The following is a 23,422-nucleotide window of genomic DNA, read 5'->3' as shown; positions in this document are numbered from 1 at the left end:
TAGACAAACTGTAAAAGAAGCTCATCAAGTGTGTATGTGTGTATATATATTTATGTATATATGTGTGTTTGTGTACATGCATTGTTTGTCTGGGTTTGTTTTACATCTGTACTTGCTTACTGGAAAGTCACTTCATTCACACAGTGTTCTTATCATTTTCCCCATCAGTAAACCACCTGTTTACTTTGTGCCTTTCAAGGTGTTCAGAATAAGGGAGTCCTTACTTGAAAATTGACGTCAAGAAGAGTATCATCATCATCATCATCGTTTAGCGTCTGTTTTCCATGCTAGCATGGGTTGGACGGTTCTACTGGGGTCTGTGAAGCCAGAAGGCTTCATCAGGCCCAGTCAAATCTGGCAGTGTTTCTACTGTTGAAGTGTGTTAAACATTAAAAAAATATTTGGTTATCTTCATAAAGTTCAATTAGCACTTTCATACATTTGTAGTAATCATCAGATTTCAAAATGTATTTAAGAGTTCTTGACAATTGTAGTAAAATGACTAACTTCTTCCTTTTTGTACCTCTTAGAAGGCTCCAACAAGCTGAAGTTTTGGTATATGGTTTTGACCAATCTGCATGCAGCTTAAACGTTTTCCTTGTGTATGGATATGACTGGCTTAGATCCTGACCTTATTTTAACCAATTAGCTTGCTGTTTACATGTAACGGTTCTATGACTGAACAAATTTAGTTGGTTTCAATCGTTTTTATTTCAATTGGTGGGAGTCTTCTGTAATTTGTTTATTATTCATAGGCTAAAGATATTTTTTAATCCACATCCTTAACTGGTTGTTATATTATTGTTGTTATTTCTGTTCGGAACAGATTTGAACATTTTGATAAACCGTTTTTCTTTTATCTTTCTTCCAACCTCATTTGTGACATGTAGTTTGTGGAAAGGAAAAATCAGAAACATTTTCTCACCACATGTTTCTATATGTTCATTTAATGGAATTTGGTGAACATTAGTGTTCCAGATTTGTTATTTGTGAACTCATTAGTGTTCTGATAATGCATTCTCTGTCTTGACAATATATAGTTCCTCACAATTTGGGCATTTAATGCAGTTGATCAAATTTCTGCTTTTGCCGTTCATATCTGAACATTATGAACATTACAAAATATTTTTAATGTTTAACACACTTCAACAAATCTACTATTGTGTGTGTATGTGTGTGTGTCTATGCATGTGTGCTCATGTTTGTGTGTGTGTGTGAATTCCAAAAATAAGGTTACAAAACTTATTGCATTGGAGTAACTTTGCAAAGACTTGAATTTCCCAAGTTAGTGAAGACCTAGCCTGATATAGTATTGGATTTAATGAAGCCTACTGACTTGTCCATTGATAAGGACCAATGTTGAAAGGAGATTTTCCAGTGTTGAAATCACATCTCTTACATTGAGAATATTTCTTATAGAAACAGAAGTAGCTGGTGAAGAAGAAAAATGTGGATTCATGTGTGAAAGCCCTTGGTGTTTAATTTAATCTTCTGTCTGGATAATGTGGCTTCCAGGTTCTTGAGTACATTTACCAGGGTCTACTCTATTGCAAGCATTCACATTAGGTCTCCAGTTTGAGAAGAACTTAATATGCTATTTCCTTTTATAATAATCAATAATCAGAATTTCTTTCTTCCACTTCTCTTGGATGTCCTGAAAATAGTCATTAACCCTTTTGTTACCATGCTTCAGTTGAAACACACTGCCTTTAATTTCAGTTAATTTTGGAAATAATGAAGATGAAAAAAAATTGGTTATATTAAGCTGGTGTTTGGAATATAAATTAACAAGAAATTTTGATGGAAGGTTTTACTTCAAACCACTTTAAAACAGGGAGTTTGTATCACAAAGCCAGGGGTGGTTTCAGATGGTTTGGCATCAAAAGGGTTGTTGCTGTCCTTCTTTTCTGACTATGCTAATAAAAAAGATGCAAGAGATTCAGAAACATGTCTTCTAAATCCACACACACACATGCACAGACACACACACGCATGCACACACACACACACACACCACACACACACACACACACCACACACACACACACACACACACACACACAACAAAAAAAAAGGCGCAGGCATAGCTGTGTGATTCGGAACTTTGTCTCCTAGTCATGGTCTTGGATACAGTTCCACTACATGATATCTTGGGACAAGTGTTTTCTACTATATATTTCTTTACTGCCCACAAGGGGCTAAACATAGAGGGGACAAATAAGGACAGACAAAGGGATTAAGTTGGTTACATCGACCCCAGTGCGAAACTGGTACTTTATTTATCGATCCTGAAAGGATGAAAGGCAAAGTCGACCTCGGCGGAATTTGAACTCAGAACGTAACGACAGATGAAATACCGCTAAGCATTCCGCCCGGCATGCAACGTTTCTGCCAGCTTGCCGCCACCTATAACCTCAGGCCAATCAAAGATTTATGAGTGAATATGATTGTCAGAAACTGAAAAAGCCCTTCAAATGTGTGTGTGTGTGCCCCTATCATACTGATAGCTTGTGATAGCTGTTATAAATTAAATGAACATTGCTGTCATACAAGCAGTGTCCTTCATTTCTAATATTGCATACAAACATGTCTGATTGTGGGGAAATGTTATCTTTCTTTATGAAACAAGTGAGGGTTGGTGACATGAAAGGCTTCTGGTGATTGAAAATCTGACTCAACAAATTCCATTTGCCCCATGCATGTATGGAAAAGTAACTATTAACCCTTTAGCATTCAGATTAATCCGTCAACTGTAATGTTTATTTGGCCACATTGTTTCAAATTAATTATGCATTATCTCATAGCTTTGTGATTTTGATGATATGATTGTCTATATATTTAGAATGACATTGTTGGGTAGATGTTAGAAGCCAAATTTGGCCAGTTTGAAACATAAAACAGATCAAATATTTGGGCCAGATATAGCCTTCTTGAATGCTAAAAGATTAAATGATTATATGTGCATATCCTCATCACCATTTAACATCTCTGCTGCCATGCTGGTATAGTTAGACAATTTGACTAGATTTGAGGAGTCAGAATATTATCAATTATATCAATTCTACTCTCATTTTTTAAAAGTTGGTCCTTATGCCTAGAGATAATCTTTAGCTGTGCTTTGCATAAATTTTCTGGCAAATAATATGATCAGTTGAATAAACTAATTTAATTTAATAAACTAATTTAATTTCCTGTTGAACCTCTTCTAATGGCTTTGGGAAAGGTATGAATATCACAGCTTTCTTTACTATATCATAAAAATTTAGGATACCTCATTGAAATACTTATTAAGACAGTTCTCCTTTCTGTTCACAAATATTGAAGAAGTGTTATAGGAAAACAAATAAATGAATTGGTTTTGTAGTGATTACCTCTCTAGTATTTCTAATTTCATCTTATAATCTGTACATGAAAATGACTAAAAGACTTCCTAAAAAGTGAAGGAATCGCTGCAAAGAACCATGGCTTCACTACATCTGATATCTGCCAGCAATCTATCTCAAGATACCATACACAGTTACACACAATGGCACTGTCTGGTCATTGTCAAAAGAAACAGCAGACTTCTTGGGTAGTCATAAGCATTTTGGAAATTAAGTGGAAGGCTGGACAATAAGGATACTATACTGAAATGGTAATGATGATTGTGATGATAATAAGGATGTTGATGAAAGTATTGATAACAATGAAGTAATGAAAATGGTTGATCATAGTAATGATTATTCTGTGGGAAAGAAGAATAGAAGTGTTTGTCAGTTTAGAAGTTTCAGGATGTGAATTGATGGAGCCAATCAATGACTGTCTAAAATAGTTTATTTTAATTTTTATATTTAATTAACTTCATTTAACAAGTACTTGAGAAGTTGACCTGATGACATCAAGGAAGCTGGTATACATGAACAAATGAGGTAACAAGGTTGATTTTAGCATAGCAAATAACAGGGTGTGTTCCATTATCCATTAATATTGGCACAAGACTACAAATTTATTGTTAGGATAGGACAGTTGATTAAATCTTCCCCTGTTGACTTGTGCTAGACACACAGTCTTTTAATGCTAATAATACTTGTAGCCTCTAATAATACTGCAATCACTAAAGTTTATATCCTCACCCATTCTTAAATCACAATCAGTTCTAAAAAGATTTATTAAGGATTCTCTAATGCAGTACTTTTCTTGGAGAATCTTGGAAGTTACCAGCATTAGACAATTAAAGCAACTGCAGTATTCAATTGATGTTTTATTGGCCTAGATATGTATATTGGTTTCAGATATTTATCCTGGATGACTGAAGTCAGCGCTGACAAGTTTTGAAGCCAGCATGTAAAAAGGATGCGTCTAAATGCTGGGATGCATTGTGTCTGACACTACCAAATTTTATCAGTTTACAATTCACTACCCTCATGTTAGCATCACGATCCACCTCAGCATAAAATCTACACAATTTCTCATTGCTCTTTCCAATAAATCATCCATATTGAGCTAATATAAGAAATACACACTACATTTAGCATAATCACTGCAGGCTGATGTAGTGGAGTGGTTTACTAAATTAGAAAACTCTTTAGAGATCCAATTGAAAAAGAGAAATAGAGAAAGGAGAAGGTTAATCAATACTCTTTTTTTATTATAGTTTCATATACAAATATACATGCAATAAGTGGTTGCACAAGCATATGCACACATGCATTTACACAAAAAAAAATATATTTATACATATATACGTACACACACACACATGCATATAAGCATGTTATTTTTAACAAATTAAAAGAATAACTAAGTGTATTAAAAAATATATAGATGATGATAATGATGATGATGATGATGATAGTTTATTTTTTCCAATTTTTTTCTCTTGTTCATGATAGCTTTTAAAAGCAATCTGCTTGTTTGTAATGGAAACCAAGTTCTGTGATGACAGTAACATCTGAGTGTATGTCTTGGAGTTAAAACTGGATATTTATACATCAATTCTTTGCCGATTTATAAGGAATATGGAGCAGACATGGTAAGCTTAGTGGTGTGTTGTGTGTGTAATATAGTGGTAGGGGAGTAAAAAGACAGCAAAACTTAATTTATTTTTTCCTATTACTGTTGCTGCAGTTATTTTTGCTGATGTTGTTGTTACGACTATAGTAACCATTGCTGTTGTCTTCTCCAATACAGCATTTCACTACTTCTTGTGATCCATTGTCGATTCCTTTGTGAGATTTGGCCTTCTGAGTTTGTGCCATATTTCCCTGTCTTTCTTGCTTTTCTTTTCCTACATGTTCCCTCCACTTGGATTTCTTGCCACCAGTCAGCTGCCATCCTCCATATATTTTACATGTTCATATAAGTTCAGTCTTCTCTTTTGCATACTACATCTACTTCCACACATGCTCAGTTTATACACTCATTTATACACCCTTTTCATTCAGTCCTCATGATTTGCTACTGTGCAGCATCACACATCATGTACAAGCATTATTAAATCTGCTTCCTACACTCACAGAAAATCCTTTTGTTATTAGCAGAGGTAATAACTTCCAAAACTATTTTTTATATGACGGTAATTCTCTTTGAGCACTTTCTTCCAGAGTTAATTATGTCAGAAGCTATCAACAACTTCTAAGGGAACTCTCTAAGCATTTGATAGAATTTTCTTTATGAGTGTTCTTACAGCTCACTACTTATTTTGATACCATAACCATTCATTTGTTAGTCTTGCTAAAAAATATTTTCTGTCTTTGTTGAAATTTACATGAATCTTAAGTGAGGCAAGTCTTCACAAATTGAAGATCACCTCATCAATTGTAAATACAGCACAACCATACAGGAATGGCAGCTTCAAATGAAAGATGCAATGTGACCTTTGAGTGAAAAATTATGAATTTTGTTTTAAAATAGTAGCAATTTGAACAAAAGAAGTGAATTGTTAGCACTGTATATTCATAGAGCTAAATTTCTTTTACATATGTACTGGACTCCTTCCTGGTTTAGGAAGAAAATAATTTGTTTTGAAGTGTTTTCAAAATACTGTTTTTAAAATATCGTTTAATGACCCCACTAATTTATGGAATGTTCTTCTTAACATTAAATTATTCTTCAAGGTTGTTATAAAATCATGAGGTGAAATATAGGCATGGCTCTGTGGTTAAGAAATTCGTTGCTCAATAGCATAGCTGTGTGTCACCTCAGATAAATCACTTCTATGATAACTACCAAGTTGACTTATGTTTTTCCTGGGAATTTGGTCAATGGAAACTGAAAGAAGCACATCGCATATATCTGTTTGTGTGAATATTTACAACTATGGCTACAAACTCACACATCACTCTTTACTGGTAGTGTTTGTTAACATATCTCCTGTCAACATATTGTCTGCTAACTTTGTATTTTCAAATTTCTCTAGAATAAAAAAAATCTTTTTCTTGAAAAACATATAAATGTTTGCGACAGGATGAGCATCCAGCTATAAAAATCTTGCCTCAGTTGCCTCCCATTTAAGACATGCTAGCATGAAAAAACAGATGTTAAAACTGAAATGAATATTAAATATTATTGCTTTTTTTAGAGTTTAGGTTTTCTGCTAAACAGAGCATTCTTCGGATAGTGGTGATTTGGTGAAAATTGTTCTCTCAAATAGTTCATTTATGCTAGTGTTGGTTATCTATGACAACACGATGCCAATATCTGGTTGAGCATGCAATAGGATAAAATGTCAGTAGAAGAATGCATTTATACTTTGATGTAAATTTACATGTTCACAGACATGGATACATACATACATATATACATGTGATTGTGTATGCGTATAAGTATAAATTTATGTATAGATACGTTCATGTATGTGCATATATACACATTACCACATGTAGTTTCTATTTTCTTTTTGTAACATATTTCTATTATATACATGTATATACATATATGTATTATGTATGTATGTATGTTTATATATGCATGTATACATATATATGTATGCATGTGTATGTATGCATGTATGTACATCTATGCATATGTATGCATACATACATACATATATATATATATATATGTCTATATCATACATAAAAGCAAACATATTTTTGAAAAAATACATATTATGAATATATAATAATAGAGAGAAGGTATGGATGCATGTTATTATATTGAAAGAGAAACTCCATTCTTGTTTCATATACTTTATTCTCAATTTCTCATATTTTTTAAAAACATTTCCTCTATTTTATTTGCAATTCTTCACATTTTCTTATGAGATTTTTGGTGTTTGGCATCAGTTGAACTATTAATTTTACTGTATTTTACTGTGGATATTAAAGGTCGTGTGATTCTATCATCAGGATGTCCTGTGTGTGTGTAACAATGGTAACAGCAAGAGCAGTAGTTTCCAGTTGTTTGTGATCTTCTTCTTAATTGGATTGTTGTAGATGTTACATGATGGGTTATAGAAAATGGTCTGCATGTATGTATATGCTTGTGTAGAAAGATAGATAGATAGATAGACAGAGAGACAGATAGGTAGGTAAGCCGTGTTGTGTTGCGTTGCATTGCTAAAAATATAGGATATGTTTAGCATTTGGCTGAGTGGTTAAGATTTTTGTTTTTTAACCATGTGCTTCCAGGTTCAGTCTCACAGCATGGCACCTTAGACAAGTATCTTTTCCTTAGCTGTGGATCAAGAAAACCTTATGAATGAAATTGGTGAATTACTGGGCTACCTGCAATTCAAAGGATTGGTTTTGGCACATTTTATGCCATACTGAATCTACTTGTAAGGTGGTTGGCAGAGTTTGATTTAGCCCTTTTTTTTCCCTGTACTTTGAAACCAGTATTGCATCTCTCTAGTCCTGTGAAACTGGTGAACCATTCTGCACATTAACAATTAGTATGGTCACAAGTTAAGCTGATATATCCTCACCAGGCTTAATAACCCCCAGCTGGTATCTCACCAGTCCTTGACATTTCCCCTAAATTGATCTGTTTAATGTCAGTTTTGACTTCCTCTCAGAATTATTATCCATTTTTTTACAACATGATACTGTGGTAGCACTTCTAGAATGTTCTCACTGTAGATGGACTGGGAAAAAGAGCAGTGACATATGTTATCTATCTCTTCAGAATACCTTCAATATTACTGATTAGCAACACTCCATTTACCACTCTTCCTCATTTATATTACCCTAACCTTCTTTGGTCATCTTAAGATTTATGCATAAAGGACCTCAAGGCGGCGAGCTGGCAGAACCGTTAGCACCGCTGAGCGAAATGCGTAGCCATATTTCGTCTGCCGTTACGTTCTGAGTTCAAATTCTGCCAAGGTCGACTTTGCCTTTCATCCTTTCGGGGTCGATAAATTAAGTACCAGTTACGCACTGGGGTCGATATAATCAACTTAATCTGTTTGTCTGTCCTTGTTTGTCCCCTCCGTGTTTAGCCCCTTGTGGGTAGTAAAGAAATATAAAGGACCTCATCAGATATTCATGCACCATCCACTTGTTACTACCATACATCACCCTCTCAGCCCTGATTTTCTCTCGCACTGACGCCTAGAGAAAATGCTTCCATTACACTACATAAATGGGTTGGTATTATGAAGGGCATCCAGCCATAAAGACTAAACTAAAAAATCAAACCTATGAGCAAGATATGGTTCTTCAATCCATGTAGGAGTGTAACACGCCATCCAACCCATGCCTTCAGATGTTGGCATGATGATAATATAGACATGTGTGACATGTGTGTATGCATACATACATATTTATATTTAGATGTATGGTTGTGTATGTAGGTGGGTTATGTATATATATATATATATGGCATGTAAAAAGCATCCACTACACTCATGGAGTGGTTGGTGTGAGGAAGAGCATCCAGCTGTAGAAACACTGCCAAACCAGACTGGAACCTGATGCAGCCTCCCGGCTTCCCAGATCCTGGTCGAACTGTCTAACCCATACTAGCATGGAAAACGGACGTTAAACGATGATGATGATATATATGAGGGAGAGTTAAAGATTATATGCATTCTTGTTTTATCAATGCATTTACACAAAAGCAGGGGATAAACAACTACGTCCTCTTTCTGTATAGTTTCCTTCCTTTTTGATGCACTTGGCCCAGCGGTCCACAAGCTTGTGTATTCCCTCCAAGAAGAAGGTTTATGATTGGTTGTGCAACCATTTATGCACTGCTGCCTTCATATTTTCATCCATAAGAAACTGATGACCTCATAAACCATCTTTGAGCAGTCCAAAGATATGATAGTTGGAAGGGGCAAGATCTGGGCTGTAGGCTGGATGTTCCAGCACCTCAAAACCCAATTGGTTAATGGTTTCAATGGTCTGACCGACTGTGTGTTGGTGTGCATTGTCATGCGGCAACAAAACTTTTGACAATAGGCTTTGGTGTTTGGTGCAAATTTCTGGCCTCAGTCTGTTGGCTAACAAAGCACAGTATCTTGCACTGTTGATTGTACTCTGCTGATCAGATTGTGCTCTTTGTTCTTCCTTGGTGCACAATGCTAGTGGAGTGGCCATTCTTACACTATAAAATTAGAAAGAAAAATGGCTCAATTAGGCTCAAATTTGAACAACGTGACCACAACAGTGCAGAAGGCAGTGTGTCAATAATAAAGATATTTTATGGCGAAAGTGGAGATAATTTTTGACTTACCTTTGTAAATTGTCGTCGTCATTTAGCATCTGTTTTCCCAGCTGGCATGGGTTGGACAGTTTAACAAAAAACTGGTAAGTTGGGGAGCTGTGCCAGGTTCCAATCTGATTTGGCATGTTTTCTACAGCTAGATGCCATTCCTTACACCAACCACTTTGCAGTGTGGGGTGGGTACTTTTAAGTGGTGTATATATGTGTGTGTGTTTGTATGTATATATGTGTGTATATATATATGTATATGTGTGTGTGTATATATGTGTCATCATCATCATCATCATCGTTTAGTGTCCGCTTTCCATGCTGGCATGGGTTGGACGGTTCAACTGGGGTCTGGGAAGCCAGAAGGCTGCACCAGGCCCAGTCTGATCTGGCAATGTTTCTATGGCTGGATGCCCTTCCTAACACCAACCACTCCGTGAGTGTAGTGGGTGCTTTTTACGTGCCACCGGCACAGGTGCCAGACGAGGCTGGCAAACGGCCATGATCAAATGGTGCTTTTTACATGCCACCGGCACGGAGGCCAGGCGAGGCTGGCAATGGCCATGATCAGATGGTGCTTTTTACGTGCCACCGGCACGGAGGCCAGTCGGAGCAGTGCTGGCAACGGCCACGTTCGGATGGTTCTCTTATGTGCCACCGGCACTGGTATCACAGCTACAATTTCCATTGATGTTGATCAATTTTGATTTTGATTTTGATTTTCACTTGCCTCAACAGGTCTTCACAAGTAGAGTTTTGTGTCCCAAGAAGGAATGCATAAGTGGACTGAGGCTATGGGTTATGGTCTCACTTGTCCTGCCAGGTCTTCTCACACACAGCATACTTCCAAAGGTCTCAGTCTCTAGTCATTTCCTCGGTAAGACCTAAAGTTCGAATGTCGTGCTTCACCACCTCATCCCAGGTTTTCCTGGGTCTACCTCTTCCACAGGTTCCCTCAACCGCTAGGGTGTGGCACTTTTTCACACAACTATCTTCATCTATTCTCGCCACATGACCATACCAGCGCAAACATCTCTCTTGCACACCATAACTGATGCTTCTTAGGTCCAACTTTTCTGTCAAGGTACTTACACTCTGTCGAATATATATATGTATGCATTTGCATATGAATATATATATGCATATATATATATATATATATATTTGTATATATATATATATATATATATATATATATATATATGTATATGCATATATAATTATATATATATATATCCAGGGATCGAGGTGTAGGAAGAAAGTTATATATATCATCATCATCATCATCATTTAAAGCGGACGTTAAACGATGATGATGATGATGATGATGATGATATATATAAACTTTCTTCCTACACCTCGATCCCTGGATCTTATATGTATGTAAGTATGTATGTGTGTGTGTGTATATATATATATATATATATATATATATATATACATTAATATCTAGTAGGAGCAAAAGACTGACTGAAGGGTTGAGATTTTGTGCATTAGTACTTATCAAACTAACATAATGAAACTCTCGGCCCTTGAGTCACTCTGTTGCTTCTGCTAAATATTAATAAATAAATACATATATTTATACTCACACACACACATTTGTGGTCTGAGTAAATATATACTCGCATACTATATACATTTCATATATTTTTCCCTCTCCATCCCTCTCTCTATATTCCTTGCTAATTATCTTCTTTTCTGTCGTGTCCCCTGACTGTATTATCAATTACTTACGTATGTGTTTACATTATTCCTCTCCCTTTCTGTTATTTGCTTTCATACACCTCACCTCGTTAGGGGATAACTTCTCTTGTATCCCTCCGTTTATTGATTTTTTCCCTCCCCTACCCTCTATTGTTCACTACCCTGTTCTTTTCCCTTCTCCTCCCCCTCTCTCTCTCCCAGTCTCTTTTTCTATTTCTCTGCTTTCTTTCTTTCTTTCAATTACCTACCTATCACACTCATTTATTGAGCTCTTTTGCTGTCATTTAAGTCTTAATAGAACCACACGTGCACAGACACACACACACACAACTAAAACTCATCTCTTTGATTCCAATGTTTGGCCTAAGGTTATTCTATGTATAAACAGTTATTTCAATTGAAACCATAGGATGTCTTAGAATATGCGAAAAATGTGAAGAATGCAGCACCGACCTGAACAATTTATACTATTCTGTTGCACTGAAAACATTGATCCTTTTCCTCTTGCCTACTGTTGAGCGTGGCTGCTCTTCCATTGAACATTCTTCAACCTGATGAAGCTGGATGTTGCACAGGATTACTTAGTATTATTATTATTATTATTATTATTATCATGCAGGAATGGCTGCATGGTAAGAAGTTTGCTTCCCAGTTACATGGTTCTGAGTTCAATCCCACTGTGTGGCACCTTGGGTAAGTGTCTTCTACCATCGCCCCCAGGCTGACCGAAGCCTTGCGAGTGGATTTGGTAGATGGAAACTAAAAGAAGCCCATCATATATATGCGTGTGTGTAAGTGTGAATACATGTGTGTGTACGTGTGTGTATGCATGTGTGTACATGTGCGTGTGTGTCTTTGTGTCTGTGTTTGTCCCCCACTATGGCCTGACAACCAGTGTTGGTGTATTTACGTCCACATAACTTAGTGGTTCAGCAAAAAAGGCTGACAGAATAAGTACCAGATTTACAGAAACATGTTAAATACTGGGGTCAATTTGTTTGACTAAAATTCTTCAAGGTGGTGCCCCAGCATGGCCACAATCTATATATATATATATATACATATAATGAAAAGGAGAGAGAGAGAGATGAGGAAAGGTATGTCAAGTACCATAAAAGATAAATTCTTGATTTACTGAAATTATCTTCTCTTCAAAAGGAAGTAAACAAATGCCTTGTGGTAATTGTGACCAACTCCAATTGAGGAGGAATGATAATCTCAAGAATCTTGAATTCCAAATTGATCTGCTGGTCAGGAAAAGACAATATCTGGATTTAAGAAAACAATGATGGATGTGTACACATATCCACACACACACACGCACACACACATTCATGTGTGCATGCACTCACACACATCACTTAGTCAAATTGTGAAGAAGGGCAGTGTTTGTGACTTTTATTTTGGGTCTTGAAGAGTAGTGATACAGAGGAGAGTATCTTCAAACCAGAGCCAGATACTTGGAGCAGAGTGTACTTTGGTAAAAGTTACTCAAAGTTCAAGATGTGGTGTTAAAAGCAGGCAACAGATTTAGTCTATGGCTGATGGGATGTTTTTTGGTACAGGATGCTGTAGTGGCGTTGGTGGTGATGGCACTGGTCATCATCATTGTGTTAGAGATTAACTCTGTGGCATTCAAAAGCAAATGTAAATTCTATTTTTGTCCACTCGTAATATCTGGTAAGTTAATGATTTATGGAAGGCATATGGCCTAGTATTTAGGGATGGGTGGTTCATGATTGTAAGATTATGGGTTCAATTTCTGGAATGGACAGTGCATTGTGTCCTTGAACAAGACCCTTCATTTCATACTGCTCCAGTCTATTCAGCTGTAAAGGAGTAAAGTGCTTCTCTCTCACTCTCTATGCTGTTATATCCTGAATATGCCACTTAATCAAGGAGGAGGGTGCCTAGAGACCATCTGGGTCTACACATGACTGCACAGGCACCTAAAACAATTACTAAAAGCATGGTACATGTCAACCAAACCATAATTGACTGTACTTTATGGACTTCAGTGATGAAGTTTGTGGTTCTTGGTGACAGTAGTTGTTGTGATGGTAGCGAGAACATTCTTTTACTTATTTCAGTCATTTGACTGTGGCCATGCTTGAGCACCGCCTTAAAGGGCTTTTAATCAAAGAAATTGACCCCAGGACTTACTTTTTGTAAGCCTAGTACTTATTCTATTGGTCCCTTTTGTTGAACTACTAAGTTACAGAGACATAAACACACTAGCATTGGTTATCAAGCGATGGCAGGAAGACAAACACAGATACGTACACACATAATCCTATACATCTATATTTATATACAACAGGCTTCTTTCAGTTTCCACCTACCAAATCACTCACAAGGCTTTGGTCATTCTGAAGCTATAGCAGAAGGCACTTGCCCAAGGTGCCATGTTGTGGGACTAAACCAGAGCCATGTGGTTGGGAAGCAAGCTTCTTAATGATTTCAAATTTTGGCACAAGGCCAGTAATTTCGGGTGTTATTGTGGATAGGTCAATTTGATAAACCCCTAGGGCTCAACTGGTTCTTATTTTTTGACTCTAAAAGTATGAAAGGCAAAGTCAACCTTGGCAGAATGTGAACTCTGATCATAAAGAAGGACAAAATGCCACTAAGCATTTTGCCTAACTATTCTGTCAGCTCACCACCTTATAAAATGATAATACTATTGATTACTGTTATTTAGCTCCAGATCAATTGTAATCCTGAAGGTCTTTCATCAGACATTCCAACCATAACCATCTCATCTTTCTCTAATATTAGGGACTACTATATATCTTAATCTGTAATTACCCTTTTGTTTTTGTTTTTTAAAGATAGCAAAGCATGATTTGTGGGATATTTAACTGCTATTTCTCATAGGTCAATAGACTACATAGAGGTTCCCTAGTTGTCTTGAATAGTAAGGGTGGTTATCAATAGTAATGAAGTAGAAATGGCTATAGAAATGATAATAGAGGTACTAATAGTATAGTAACAGCAGTTGTTATGGCTGTAAGGGTGATAGTGGAATAAGAGTGAAAGCAGTAGAGATGGTGGTAGTGGTTGTAGGGAGGATGTGTGTGTGTGTATGTGTGTGTGTGTGTTGTGTGTGTGTGTGTATCTATGTGCATATGTATATATGTAGATATAAATATTTTTCAATGAATGTGTATATGTATGTGTGTATGCATGTGTACATATGGATGTGACTATGTGCATTTGTATATATATATATGTGTGTGTGTGTGTATATGTATGTGTTTCTGTGCATATATATGTGTGTGTGTATGAGTGTGTGTGTGTGTATATATGTGTGTGTATACATGTGTATATATGTATGTGTATGTATGTGCATGTGTTCATGTTCATATTTGGATGTGTGTATATATATATATGTGTGTGTGTGTGTGTATAAATATATGTGCATATACACATTTGTGTGTGTGTATATATATATATATACATGTATGAATGTGTGTATATGTATGTATGCATGTGTGTATATGCACATGTGCATACACACACACATATATAATCTGTATGTGTAGAGTGACAAAAAGGTTGGGAAGAGAGACAGCATATATGAATATTGCTGCTCTGTATACATAAGCAGATCTATACATTCTATACATTTGAACATATAAATCATCCATGTGGTGTCATAGCTTATAGGATTTAATCTGAGACTATTGAGCAAGACAACTGTTTAAGATGCTGGCATGGAATGTGCCAAAGCAAGTGGAAGTTAATCAACAAGATTGTGTGATATTAGTTATAAGCAGCTACTGCAGCAGTAACAGCAGCAATAGAGAGGAACTGTGGTTGCAGCAGATGCAGTAATATGCAGCGTGTTGTTGAAGTGAAAGTAAAAGACGAAGAGGAAGAAGCTGATACTGCTGTAACTGACACAAACATTGTTTCTCTCTCTCTCTTTCTCTCTTTTTTTCTTTCTTAATCTACCTTCTTCCTTGTCGTCCGTTTTTCTCTTCCCACCTTTACTGCACATGTGTAAACATTATCACACCCAGTCCTACGTGATAAACTATGAATAGAGACAGTTTATTATTTGGGCCTTTGTGGCCAATAAAAGAAATTGTCATCATCATCATCATTATCATCAGCAGCATCTTTATTATTATTATTATTATTACTTTTTTTTTCTTCTTTCAAATTTGCTTCCATTTCTTGCCGAGTGTCTTCCCGACTCCTAGGGTAAAGAAACTCATAGTATACATTGGTAGGCCATTAAACCAAACTCAATAATTCGTTCATTTTTAAAAAATTTTTTTATTTAAGTTAAATTAAAATACATGAGCAGCAACAGTTCTCACATCGACAATGCTATTCTCAATACGTGTGATGTACCAGTTAAGACAATCTTTTGCACTTCTTGCAGGGATGGTAAGCCAGGGATCATTCTCATATAATTTTCGGTTCCCTTCTTATTATTATTCTTATTATTATATTCTTCTTCTTCTTATTATTATCATTATTATTATTATTATTATTATTATTATTATTATTATTATTATTAAGAAATAAGGTGGTGAGCTGGCAGAATCATCAGCACGCTGGACGAAATGCTTAGCAGTATTTCATCTGTTGTTATGTTCTGAGTTCATATTCCACCGAGGTCAACTTCGCCTTTCATCCTGTCGGGGTCGATAAATTAAGTACTAGTCACGCATTGGGGTCGATGTAATCAACTTAATCTATTTGTCTGTCCTTGTTCATCCCCTCTGTGTTTAGCCCCTTGTGGGTAGTAAAGAAATAGGCATTTCATCTGTTGCTACATTCTGAGTTCAAATTCTGCCTGGTGCAACTGAATGAGAATGTCAATAGAGAAATCAGAGAAGTGGGGTTTTAAACTCTTGAGGATATTATGGTGCAAGTTTTGGGAAGAACACAGTTGTGTGAAGCTGAAAATGGCTGCTGTTTAAGCAATGTCTTCTCTCTTTATGTCACAAGTCTTCTCTCTTTATGTCTAATGTTGTTCAAAATTAAAGGCAATGATTGATACAACTTGTAACCAGTGTCAGTGTAAGTAACACCTACACTGAATACAAAGAACTTTTATAACAAATACTGCAGGCTATTCCATCTGATGCTTTCACCAATTCACAGCCCTGGAGTCATACTTTATTAATCTGAAATGATAAAAGGTAAAATTGAGCCTGGCAGAATTTGAACTTCAAGCGTAGTGAATTGGAATATATACCATAAGGCGTTGTCTTTGATGTTCTTGGATGATGTGGTTGGTGGAAGTTCCACTTCAGCAATATGAAGAGAACTAATAGTGGCTAAGAGCAATGACATTCTTGGAAAAACTCTAAGCATCGAAGGGGACAAACTAGCTGGTTTGTTCTGGAGGACTTTTAGGTTGAAGACTACTATGGGATAACTTCCAGAAATCCTTGGTCTTCAGTGCTACTGAGGGGCACTACCAGTTCACAATAACCTCTGCAGGCAACAAAGTGACATCAAGTGGAATTGTCTGAGGTGCATGCAGAGCTTTGAAACCATGCTGTACGCACTTATGCAGGGTCCAAACATTGCTGATTTGTGCAACTTGTGGAATAATATCAAACAGCTGTTATCACATGTAGGGCCTTTCTCTCTCTATTGGTTACCTGCTACATTGATCTCCACCAATGGTCTGTCCTTGCAGATTACCATGAGCCCTAGATTCTCACTGTTATTGGGCATTGGTGTCCCTCGAAGAAACCTGCAGAACCATCCTTGCAGACGAGAGAAAAAAGGAGGAAAAACAAGAACACTGAGCAGCCTCCGTTCCCATGTTTGCCCAGAATTAGACTTGTCAGACATCAGCAAACCTGTAAGTCTTTGCTCATGAAGCCCAACCAAGATAGGAGTGGCTGTGTGGTAAGTAGCTTGTTTACCAACCACATGGTTCCGGGTTCAGTCCCACTGCATGGCATCTTGGGCAAGTGTCTTCTGCTATAGCCCTGGGCTGACCAATGCCTTGTGAGTGGATTTGGTAGATGGAAACTGAAAGAAGCCTGTCGTATATATGTATTTATATATATATGTGTGTGTATGTGTTTGTGTGTCTGTGTTTGTCCCCCTAGCATTGCTTGACAACCGATGCTGGTGTGTTTACGTCCCCATCACTTAGCGGTTCGGCAAAAGAGACCAATAGAATAAGTACTGGGCTTACAAAGAATAAGTCCCATGGTTGATTTGCTCGACTAAAGGCGGTGCTCCAGCATGGCTGCAGTCAAATGACTGAAACAAATAGAAGAGTAAGAGTATGATCCTGGATCTTGGATAAACTAGTTTGGATGGTCATGGATAGAATGTCATTGGTTATAGGTTTATTTGATCAGACTTTTCCTGGGACTGGTCAACAAAAGTAACAAGTAGTCTGGTATTAAATTTCAATTTATCTTTCCAATTGTTATTTTGAAAAGTAAAAAGTAAAAAAAAAAAAATAGATAAAAGATGAAAAGAAAAACTTCCATGTCAACAATTTTCCATTAGTTTATGCTGAGAAATGTCTCCGGGTCATGTTTGTGAATATCATCATCATCAATAACTGCAATAACTAATTCTGGACTGTTTTTTTTTTTTTTCTTATTTGCCATGGCATTAATGAAACTGAAAGTCCACTGAAGTGAGAAAATTCAGTGACCAGAACTAATCTTAGATTCTGTTAAAAAGCCATGGATATTACAAAAGATTCATTCCTTTCATTTATGTCTGATTTTCCCTTCTTCTTTCATTCCTTTTTCCTTCCTTTCTTTTGTTTTCTTTTTTTTAAATCAACTTGGTATTTGCTAATATTGGAACATTTTGTACCAATGAGTAGTAGTGGCAGTAGATGTGGTAAAGGGAGGAGTAAAGCGAAGGCATGGCCGTGTGGTTAAGAAGCTTGCTTCCCAACCATGTGGTCTTGGGTTCAGTCCCACAGAGCTGTAACTTGGGCAAGTGTTTTAGATAATGGCCCTGCATTGACTAATGCCTTGTGAGTGGATTTGGTAGACAGAAACTGAAAAAAGTTGCATGTATATATATATATACTTTATTTAAAAGCAGCAGAAATTCAACAAAACCTGTTACTCGGAGTTTCACATTCCTGTTCGTTGGACAGTTTTGTTAATTTTAACAAAACTGTCCGACGAACGGAAACGTGAAACTCTGAGTAACAGGTTTTGTTGAATTTCTGCTGCTTTTAAATAAAGCATATTACTCTACCCCTGGTATTTGAGTACTCTTTTTTTTTCCACCTTGTTTCACATTTATGTGTTTACTCCGGTATATATATATATATATATATATATATATATATATATATATATACATGCAACTTCTTTCAGTTTTGGGGGAGGGGATGAGTTGATTATATCGCCCCAGTGTTCAACTGGTTCTTATTTTATCAACCCTAAAAGGATGACAGGTAAAATTGACCTTGGCTCGTTTGGTGCGCTAATGATTCTGCTAGCTCACCATCTTTAATAATGATAATAATGATACTCCATTCTACTGGAAGCACAAGGCCTCAAATTTGGGAGAAGGTATTAAGTCGATTACATCGACCCCAATGTGTAACTGTTACTTATTTAATTGAACTCGAAAGGATGAAAGGCAGAGTCGACCCCAGCGGAATTTGAACTCAGAATGTTGCGGCAGATGAAATACTGCTAAGCATTTCGTCCAGCGTGCTAATGATTCTGCCAGCTCGCCACCTTAATAATAATAATAATAATAATAATAATAATAATAATAATAATAATAATAATATAGGCACAAAGCCTGGAATTTGTGGGGATAGGGATAGTTGATTACATCGATCCCAGTGATTCACTGGTGCTTAGTTTATTGGTCCTTAAAGGATGCAAGGCAAAGTCGACCTCGGTGGAATTTGAACTCAGAACATAGTGATCAGCAAAATACTGCTATGCACTTTCTCCAGTGTACTAACAATTCAGCTAGTTTGCCACCTTAATGATAATAATAGTAATAATAATAATAATCTTTTCTACTCTAGGCACAAGGCCTGAAATTTTGGGGATGGGGCAGTCAATCAGATCAACCCAGTATGCAACTGGTACTTATTTCATCGACCCCGAAAGGATGAAAGGCAAAGTCGACCTCGGCGGAATTTGAACTTAGAACGTAACGACAGACGAAATACCTATTTCTTTACTACCCATAAGGGGCTAAACACAGAGAGGACAAACAAGGACAGACAAACGGATTAAGTCGATTATATTGACCCCAGTGCATAACTGGTACTTAATTTATCAACCCCGAAAGGATGAAAGGCAAATTTGAACTCAGAATGTTAAAGACAGACGAAATGCCGCTAAGCATTTCATCCGGCATCCTAGCATTTCTGCCAGCTCGCCGCCTTAATAATAATAATAATAATAATACTATTGGCACAAAGCCTGGAATTTGTGGTGATAGGGATAGTCAATTACACCGATCCCAGTAATTCACTGGAGCTTAGTTTATTGATCCCGAAAGGATGAAAGGCAAAGTCGACCTCTGCGGAATTTGAACTCGGAACGTAGAGATGGCCGAGATGCTGCTAAGCATATAATAATAATAATATTAATAATAATAATAATAATAATAATAATAATACTATTACTACTACTACTACTAATAATAATAATAATAATTATTATTATTATTTCTTTACTACCCACAAGGGGCTAAACACAGAGGACAAACAAGGACAAACAAAGGGATTAAGTCGATTACATTGACCCCAGTGCATAACTGGTACTTAATTTATCGACCCTGAAAGTCAACCTCGGCGGAATTTGAACTCAGAATGTAGTGGCAGTAATAATAATACTAACAATGTTTTTAATTTAGACACTAAGCCAGCAGTTTTAAGGGAAAAGGGATTAGTTGATTACATGGACCCAAGTATTTGGATGATATTTTATTCTATGGACCCCTATAAGTAATCATCATCACAATCACTATTATCATCATAATCACAAACACCATTATCACTACTACTGCATTCCTCATAGCATCACTGTTTGTTACATAGTAATTATTATTATTAGTGATGGTAATGATGGTGGGGTGGGTGGGTGGCCGGCATTGGCAGTAATAATGACAGTTCTGCTTATAATGATGATGAAGGTGGTGGCGGTTGCATTAGCAGGTGGTGGTGGTGGTGGTAACAGGGACAGTAGATATACCCTAGCTGACCCTGGACTGCTATAACCACCACCAGGCCAAAAAGTAACCTTCCTACAGAACACTTAGTGCAAACTGTGTGCACGGTGGCGGTGGCGGCAATCTGTATACACACGTGTGTGTGCGAGTGTGTCTGTTCGCTTTAATGACCAAATCTTGTTGTGTGTCCCATAGCTTCCTTGTCAAAACAACGTTTACAGGCTCTGCTCTGGACGACAATGGTTGGGAAGAGAAGGGAGGAGGCCGTGGCGGCGGCGGCGGAGGCGGCGACAAGGCGACAGGGAAGAGAAGTGGAAGAAGGAAAGTGTGTGTGTGTACGTGTGTGTGTCTGCGCGCATGCATGCATTATATATGGAAGATGTGTTTGGGATATTTTATAGGGTGGTGGTGGTGAGGAAAATGGGTGGGATGGAGTGGAGTGGAAATAGCGGAGTGGGGGGTGGGGGAGTCCTGATTAGAGGGCGGCGGTGGTGGTGGTGGTGGTGGATTTCGAAAATAAAAAGTAATGGGTCTATTTTAAGAACAGAAGCAATACAGAATAGGGACTTGAGTAACAACAACAACAACGGCATTAGTAATAATGATAATAATAAATACTTGCCTCGGTGGTTAAATGAAGGGGACAAATAAAGGGGACAATGCAAAGAGGGTTATTTAAAGTGTGTATGTGAGAGGGACAGTGTTTCCACGAAAGTCAAACGAGGAAAATAATTTCTATAATAATAATAATAATTAATATTATTATAGTTTCATTTATTTACACCAGGGCTATGGATTGTTGTGGGACATTACTTTCCCGTGCCTACCTGTCTCCCTGTTCAGTGACAGCAGCAGCAGTAGTAGTAGTAGCAGCTCCTGTAGTTGTTATGAGCATCAACATTAGGAGAAGTAGTAGTAGTAGTAGTAGTCAATGGACCGGCTTCTACAATTGTATTCCTATGAATGAGAGATGGGGAAGAAAGAAAGATAGATAGACTGTTAGAAGAAGGCCTGTCAGTAGCAGCAGCAGCTGCAGTAATAGTGTAAACAAAAATATATATGTTGATAAAAAAAAACACACAGCCCCGCCCACCCCACCCCGCAAGAAAAACAACATTGGACAGGCAGACACACATACATATATACATATATACATACACATACCATACAGATCAATTTGGTACACATGGCACATGTAAACACACACTTTTATACATAGGTACACGCACCCACTTGATATAGATAGATAGGCAGATAAGCAGGGTTGCTAGATAGCTAGATAGATAAATGGAATAATCTGAGATGTGTATCGCATTGTTGCACGAAAAGGATAGAGATGAATTGATAGATACAAGCAGAGGCAGAATGGTTATGACACACCTAGATTGCTTGATAGATTCATAGATAGATCAATTAAATGCAGTACACATATATATACAAACGCACGCATACACGATACGTATTCTGACTTGTGAAAGAAACCATGTGAAGATATAAAGTTGTTTGGTGTCCATATGGGCTTAATTACTGTGGCACAAGTGACCAACACACACAATCTATACACATACACATACACAGGCGCAGGCATATACACACACACACACCACTGACCTGGGATTTCTTGATATCAATTCATTAAGGATTTTTTGTGAACAACTGAGCAAGCTAAAGCTGTTGATTTCTTCAGGGTTTTTTTTAAAGGGGGCAATCCCATTTTCTTCCAGTTTTCCCTTATTTTTCTATTTCGTTTCTTTCTATTTTAACTTTTGTTCAATACTTTTAGATTTTTGTCTTTTCTTTCTACTTTCTCTTTCTTTTCTCTTTTTCTTTTTCTCTTCATCTCATTTTTTTGTCTCTTTCTCACTTTCTTTGTTTCATTCTTTCTTGTCTCTTTCTCTTTCCTTGTCTCTGTCTTTCTCTTTTCTTGTCTCTTTCTCTCTTTCCTTGTCTCTTTTTTCTCTCTTTCCTTCCTTGCCTCTTTCTTTCTCTCTTTCTCTCACCTCTTTCTCTCTTTTCTTGCCTCTTTCTTTCTCTTTCCTTGTCTCTTCTTTCTCTCACCTCTTTCGCTCTTTCCTTGTCTCTTTTTCTCTTTCTCTCACCTCTTTCTCTCTTTCCTTGCCCCTTTCTTTCTCTCTTTCCTTGTCTCTTTCCAGCTTTCTTTTCCTTTGTTTCATTCTTTATTGATTCTTTCTCCTTGTCTTTTTCTCTCTTTTTTTGCCTCTTTCATTCTCTTTCCTTGCCTCTCTTTCCAGCTTTTTCTTTCTGTTCTTCCTTCCTTCCTTATTTGTCCCCTTTTCTCTATTCTACTCTCTCTCTCTCTCTCTCTCTCTCTCTCTCTCTCTCTCTCATTCTCTATTTAATTCTGCTAATTACACATTTATTTCACACACCTCTCTTTTCTTTACCTTTTCATCACCCCTCCTTCATACTTTCTTTTTCACTTTATTTCTTATTTCTTTCCTTCTCTCTTTCTCTCTCTCTCTCTCTTTCCATCTTTTTGTTTTCTTTCTTTCTTCTCTTTTCACCTCCTCTCTTACCCTCTTCATTTTTTTTGTTTTTATTTATCATTTATTTTCTTCTCTATTTGCTTTCAACTACTTTATATGATTTTTGGTTTGATATCCCAAAGAAAGAAAAAGGAAGGGGAGAAAAAATAATAAATAAAAAAACAAAGAAAAATACAGAAACAACCTTATCATCATCATCATAATCATCATTATACTTGCTGTGTTTCCTGGATTAAGGCTGTAAATGTGTCGAGAAAGGGATCCAGTTTGATGGATTAAACAAAAAAAAAAGGAGAGAAAACTAAAAAAAAGATAGAAAGATACAAACGAAAGTAAAACACGCACACACACACACACATACATACACATACAAACATAAACATACACACATTAATATACATATCTATATA

At 36.8% G+C, this 23,422-nt stretch overlaps 1 protein-coding gene across 2 annotated transcripts in view; it reads left to right on the top strand.

Annotated features, from left to right (window-relative positions):
* LOC115211592 (FYVE, RhoGEF and PH domain-containing protein 2) overlaps positions 1-23,422 on the top strand; it is a 531,041-nt gene that overhangs the window by 257,528 nt on the left and 250,091 nt on the right. The window lies entirely within an intron of this gene.

The sequence above is a fragment of the Octopus sinensis genome, linkage group LG5, assembly GCF_006345805.1.
Source record: "Octopus sinensis linkage group LG5, ASM634580v1, whole genome shotgun sequence".
NCBI lineage: Eukaryota > Metazoa > Mollusca > Cephalopoda > Octopoda > Octopodidae > Octopus > Octopus sinensis.
The sequence above is the reverse complement of the archived record's forward strand: the minus strand, read 5'-3'. Positions and strand labels throughout refer to the sequence as shown.